The following is a 6,843-nucleotide window of genomic DNA, read 5'->3' on the forward strand; positions in this document are numbered from 1 at the left end:
CTCATAAGCCTTCTCTTCTCCAGGTGGGGTTAATCAAAGTGCTGGGTCTTGCTGAAGGGCAGAAATCTAAATCTTATCTTGCCTGACTTTTTCTTTCTTTCTCTCTCTCTCTCTCCTTTTTTTTTTTTTTGCCATAAAAATACTTTAAGATGTTTTAACAAGTGCAGATTATTTTAACCTTGGTGTCTCATCCAGTCTTTATTCTGTTGAAGTTTATTTCTTTTAATGTGAATACAGTCTGTTAAAGAAATGGATCATTTTTTAGGGTCTGTAAAGCCAGGTCTGTGTTTCCAAAGGGTGCTTTCAAATACATAGTGCCAAATGACACCACTACCTAAAAAAATAAGAATTAATCTTGTTGTTGTTGTTGTTGTTTTAGCAAGTGGTTAGTATTTAAAATATATTTTAATGCGAACACTTTCTGTCTTTAAATAAAAATGATTTACATTTTTAGGGGCGCGTGGGTGGCTCAGTCGGTTGGGCATCCAACTTCTGCTCAGGTCATGATCTCACGGTCTGTGAGTTTGAGCCCCGTGTTGGGCTCTGTGCTGACAGCTCAGAGCCTGGATCCTGCTTCAGGTTCTATGTCTCCTTCTCCCTCTTCTCGTCCCCTGCTTGTGTTCTCTCTATCAAAAATAAATAAACATTACAAAAAAATTTTTTTAAAGAAAAAAATGATTTACATTTCTACATATGAAACTGCTCTGGCATTAGGACTTAACTGCTTCCTGATCCACAGGATTTATTAGATGCCACCACACCACTAATCCCCCAGTGCTCTGGATGCACATGTCAGACATGTCCGCCTCTGTCGGAAGTCTTTGTGGCACCTTCAGGGGATTGATTCTTACCAAATGTTTAACCACTTTCAGTCTTGCACTCCCTGAAGGGATATCCTTGTGAACTTGAGGAGTATGTGCTTTTTCTAATCCAAGCATCTTTATATCTTTTCCCCAATATGGACGTCTCTTTGTACTCTTTATTCTGGTAACAATACATAGTTTATGAGGGTGCTGTGGATCCCCACCATAGTTTTCATGATCTGCAGGTGAAGGCTGAAATAGTTGATCTGGAATTCTTGGTAAATTTGTGACGAATCCGGTCTGTACAAATGAGAGACTCCACACCTTTCGTTACAGTTTGGAGTCCATCTGGGGGCCTCTGAACTATTGAGCTATTGAGCGCAAAATCCCTGCCATGACTGTGGTGACTGTTCTCTTCAAAGGCGAGGGAAAGCAGAGCAGACGGGAGGCCACATCGTTGTTATTTTTTTCAAGTACCCTAGGAAAAACTCATAAGGTAAAAATGTTAGATTTTGTCCTCTAGTCTTTTAAATGATTTTCCTTTTTACATCCAAGATTCTATGATACTGTGCTCACTAACCAGGACAAAAGTGGGACAGATTCCTATATGCGTAGTGAGGGAACTACCTTTTATCTGCTTTCAGTAAAGTTTGAAGAACTCTTATGCCAAATGTCTATGAAGGAAATTACCTAGCAAGTACTTAGTCAAGCATGACTGTCGATAGACCTGTTTTTCTGGCTGAAACCCTCATTTTCCAACCTCATAGCCATGTCCATTGTCATCAAAGTAGTGGAGACCAAAGCTTTATTTGCAAAGGCCACTCATCAGCAAAATTAATGTGGGACAGGGCATTCGGTATCTACATCTACATCTATATCCACAGCTCCACCTACATCTGCTTCCATACCCACATCGACAATCTATCTCTGTCGATCTCCACATCTATCTATCTATCTGTTTGTCTATCTATCTATCTATCTATCTATCTATCCATCTATCCATCCATTTATCCACTGTACTGTAAACCCCCAAAGCAGAGGGACTGTGTTTACTCATCACTGTGTGTCCCACAGCACGTCACCAGGGAATCAGACAATTTTTGAAGAATGAATTACATAGCATCCTTTTCCACATCTCTAAAGACCAATGTCCAAGGTACAGAGAGATAGCCAGTAGGTTCCTAAGCCCCATTGTCACCCTTTCTAACCAGATGAATTAAAACAGATACATTCCCAAGAAATTATAGCAATCATAACAAGCTATCACTTGTACAAGTTGCTACAGTTTTTTAAAAAGCAGGACAACAGACTTTACCATTTGATCTTAATACTGTGGCATGAACATCATCCTGCTCATCTTACAAATGAGGAATCTGAGGCTCAAAAAGATTAAGTGGCTGGTCTTAGATTACACAGCTAGTGGGTGCTTAAATCAGGATCATCTGCAGACTCAGTGTTCTTATCTGCATAATGCCCAAAATGAGATAAGGGGAAAAACAATTCAGTCAGTGTCTTCTATGGTCCCAAATCCATATAGATATCTTACTGATATAATGCTTCCTTCCAAAAGTCTGGGCATCAGAAAACCAACGAGTTTTTCTGAAGTCGATAAACTGTGAGCATAGACGTTTCTGTGGGGATCTGTGGCTCTGCAATAATTCTTCACTCATGAGTGTCTGTCTGGCAACATCCTAGGACTTGGCACATTGCAGCCTGTCTACTCTCTTTACCATTTCCTTCCGTTTGGAATTCTGCAGCGACTGGAACCAGATTGAAAGAGGTTTGGACTTTTGTAAAAGTATCTGGAAGAGCCCTGCTTCCTGGAACCTAGACAACATGGCTGTATGAAAGCACACATTCCTTGGGGCGCCTGGGTGGCTCTGTTGGTTAAGCATCCAACTTCAGCTCAGGTCATGGTCTCATGGTTTGCGGATTCGAGCCCCGCATCGGGCTCTGTGCTCACAGCTCAGAGCCTGGAGTCTGCTTCGGATTCTGTGTCTCCCCCTCTCTCTGCTCCTCCCCCACCCGTGCTCTGTCTCTCTCTCTCTCAAAAATAAATAAACATTAAAATATTTTTTTTAAATGTTACACATTCCAAACTTCTATTAGGACAAGACAAAACAAACAATCTTGGAATAGAGGGTTGATTCTCTTGATTCCTTAAGGAGATAAGTGGCTACCAAAAAAATATTAGACCAGTAGTTAAACAGTAGCTAAAAAGAGAAAACAGCAGACAAATAGAAGTACCTTACTCCAAGAGAAGAGAAGGTGGCCCCTGCACCTTCCCACCACACCATAGCAGTGGAGCTGGACTGCTCTTGGGTGTTTGGGCTGTGGTATTAGGAAATCTATTCCTGTCTAGGTTTCTCATGGAATTTACTGTTTTCTCAATGATGTGTCTTAAATTTTGGCACAAGTAGACTAAACTAACTGACCAGTCAACTGAATATTTAACTGAGCCTGAACTTGATTTTTAAAGACTAGGAACAAAGGCAAACGGGACAAAGGATCTTGTAAAGATCTTCCTGGGGTGACTTATTTCAGTTCAAGCAAAAGACGAAGCCTTTCAGCCACACTTCTTCCATAAAACAACACTCTGCTTCCTCTATATGGTCTATGCTCTCTGCTTTAGAGGATTAACCTCTGTAAATATTCTCCCTGACAGAACGGCCACTGGGACTCCATTGCCCCCGGAATAAAAGTCAAATTCCTTCACAGAGCATTTTAGGTTCTGTGCTTCCAGGGCTCAACCTACCTTCCAGCCTTATTCCCCCTTCCTTTAGTCATATTCCAAGCAGAAGAATGATTTTTATTCTCCACACAGGCGCTCCCAACCCCATACATATCGTGTGTGCGTGCCTTTGTTGTACTGTTCATTCTGCCTGAAAATACCACTTTTCCTATCTCTGTATCTCTAGATTTCTACCTTTTCTTCAAGACCCGCCCACAGCACTTCTTGATGAAGGCTTCCCTGATTCCCAGGCTGACACTAACCTACCTACTCACCTGTACATTGGAAATTCTCTCCTCCATCTGGATTCTGTTATTTTTTATTTATTTATTTTTTTTTTTATTTTATTTTTGGGACAGAGAGAGACAGAGCATGAACGGGGGAGGGTCAGAGAGAGAGGGAGACACAGAATCGGAAACAGGCTCCAGGCTCTGAGCCATCAGCCCAGAGCCTGACGCGGGGCTCGAACTCACGGACCGCGAGATCGTGACCTGGCTGAAGTCGGACGCTTAACCGACTGCGCCACCCAGGCGCCCCTGGATTCTGTTATTTTTGTACATGTTTTATCTTTCGGGGCCGGTTGTCTGTTTGCACCACCCCAACCTTCACCCAGCTGCACTCTGTGCCTTTCTCTACCTTGTTCCATGCTCTGGGATACTGATCCTCAAACACTTTGTCAGCTGTTTCCCTTGTTGGCCAGCTTCCACTTGACTTCAGTTCGTGAGAGGTACCATTAGGAAGATCAAGGTTGGAGAGGAGTGCCCTTCCTTCTCTCTCCCTGCATTAGCACTGCATCTGTGCCACTAGCTGCCTCCCTCCAACATTGCAGCTTCTGCCAAGTGGCCCTTCTTTTACTCCTCACCTGTCATCAGGCTCCAGTTACACTCCTTCCTCCCTTTGCTCATTCAGCTGTAGAACTAGTGCAAGTGGCTTACCATTTGTTGCTGCCGTTTGGATGCCTCAAAAGCCCTTGTTAATTCTTGTAACACACTCACACCTCTGTATGTAGTCTTTCCATCAAAATCTTTTCATATGCACCATCTAGAGTGAGTTGTGTTTCCTCCTGGGACCCTGACTGATGGACTCCTTTACCTGATACTCATCTTGAAGGCACTGTTTGCACAGCACGGGGAAGGGCCAGGGAGCAGGTGTTTTGCGTTGCGGTCCAGCCCTGCCTTTTACTCCCTGTAGAATACTGGACATTCCCTTCCCCTTTCTTTGCTCCCATTTCATAATTTGCGAAAAGGCAACTACACAAGTAATCTTGCATGTTTGTTTTGAGGATCCCGTGAGACTGTATGCAGGAAAGCACTTTGTACATCTCTGTACAGGATTCGGTGCTATTATGACTCATCTTTTAATCCTCCGTGATGTAGTAAGTGCTTAATAAGTGAGCCATTTCATATTGATCTGTTGGATGAATGGATGGAAAAGATCATTTTCCATGTATTTCTCAGGGTCAGCTCTCCAGACGTGTAGGAAGCAGGGCATCCACTTAGCAAGGATTCAGAGTAATCGAACGCCAGCATGTGTTACACATAGTCAGTAGAGGCCCGAATAGGGAGTTTGCTGTTCCAAATCTATTTTGTTCACATGTTTTGTAGCCGTACTAATTTTTAATCTATTTGTTCTCATGATTTGCAAGAAAGAAAGTATTGCAGAGATCTGTTTTGAACTTCAATAGTGGAGGAAGTGATAGAAAGGAAGAGGCCTCTGTATGTTGACTTGGCCTGGGGTGAAACTAAACGGGCTGTGGAGAAGTCTTAGCCTTCACCCAAACTTTGAAACCAGCTGGATCCATTAGGGAGACTCTGTTGCTGCCCACAGAGACCTCTTAGCTAACCTGTCCCAGTTTTAGAGCCACCAGCATCTCTAGCTCATTTTATCTGCAAAGACCACACACACCTTTCTCCGTGAGTGTGCAGAGCCAACCATGGCAATTTGGTACCAGGTCTGCCTTGGGTTCAAAATGGCCATGTGATGTCTATGGTGAACACGTGAGGGTGAGTGTCAGTTGTGTGTGGAGATTTGTCATCAGAATGTGGGATGTAGTGAGTTGAACGGTGGCCCCCCAGAGAGCTGTGTCCATGTCCTAATACCCAGACACTGTGCCTGTTACCTTATTTGGAAAAAGAATATTTGCAGATAGAATTATATTAAGGATCTTGAGGTAAGATCCTCGTACATTACCTGGGTGGGACCTGAGTCCACTGATGAGTGTCCCTGTGAGGGACAGGAGAGGAGAATAGACACATACAGAGAAGGCACATAGGCTGAAGATGGAGACTAAAGGGTGTGAACAGCCACTAAAAGCTAGAAAAGCCTAGGACAGATTCTCTCCAGAGCCCCAGAGGTGTGCAACACCACCAGCTCCTTGCTTTTGTACTTCTGGCCTTCCCAACTGTGAGGCAATACATTTCTGTTGTTCTTAGCCACCAAGTATATGATAATACACAGAGTAAATCATGTTTACAAAAACCCCAGAGGAAAATCCACGAAAAGCCATTGTCCTCAGGGAGGGGAGGTTTGTTGGAACAATTTAGACCATGAAGAGCACCATTTTGTGACCTCCTCAAGGACTCCTGAAGCTCAAGAGCGTAACGACTGCTTCCTTCAATCCCTTGGGCAAACAGGAAAGAGAAGCCACCCTGAGTGTCTCAGGGAAGAAGACTATCAAAACAGTGCAGGGGACGTGGGGCACAGAGAGGAGACCAGACCCTGCTACCAGGGGAGAGAAGTGGCCGTCCTGTCATTTGGGAAAGGTGGCTTCACAAGCTACTTACTTGGACGTGTTTCGTCGTAAAATAAACAGGCTTGGGAACTAAATGGCCCTGCAAGGAGAGCTGAAACCTTTGAGGAACACCTGAGCTGAGGGACCAAAATGAAGGCGAAACCATCCTTTAAGCATCTGGAGAAGAATGCCCCTGAACACTCAGGGCCGCTCTCTTCATGGACAGGAAGTGCTAACATAGTGCCTAGTAAGAGCTGGAACCAGCAGCTTGGCAGTTTATCATTTGTGTGGAAAAAAAAAAAAAAAAAGTCCCAAGCACATTCCACTGAATGTCTCTAGGAAGGTGTTTTGTGGTTTGGAACCACTGCAGTTTCTGGGCATATTTCTTACTTCCAGGGGAGAGCTAAGAAACTGTCTGTCATTTACACCTCCTCAGTCTCCCTCTCACAAGCCAAAGATAATGCCTGATGGGATTTAATCCATTTCCCCCTGCAATAATTTACCTTTAGAGAGCCTCAAATATTCCTTTGATTGAATAGCAATGCTCTGTAACAAATCTGCATCTGTCCAAACCTCTT

At 43.7% G+C, this 6,843-nt stretch overlaps 1 pseudogene; it reads right to left on the reverse strand.

The window, feature by feature from the left end:
* Positions 1-710: 710 nt before the first annotated feature.
* On the reverse strand, positions 711-1,580 carry LOC102960675 (annotated as a pseudogene).
* Positions 1,581-6,843: the final 5,263 nt, after the last annotated feature.

This window comes from Panthera tigris, chromosome D1, assembly GCF_018350195.1.
Source record: "Panthera tigris isolate Pti1 chromosome D1, P.tigris_Pti1_mat1.1, whole genome shotgun sequence".
Classification (NCBI taxonomy): Eukaryota; Metazoa; Chordata; class Mammalia; order Carnivora; family Felidae; genus Panthera; species Panthera tigris.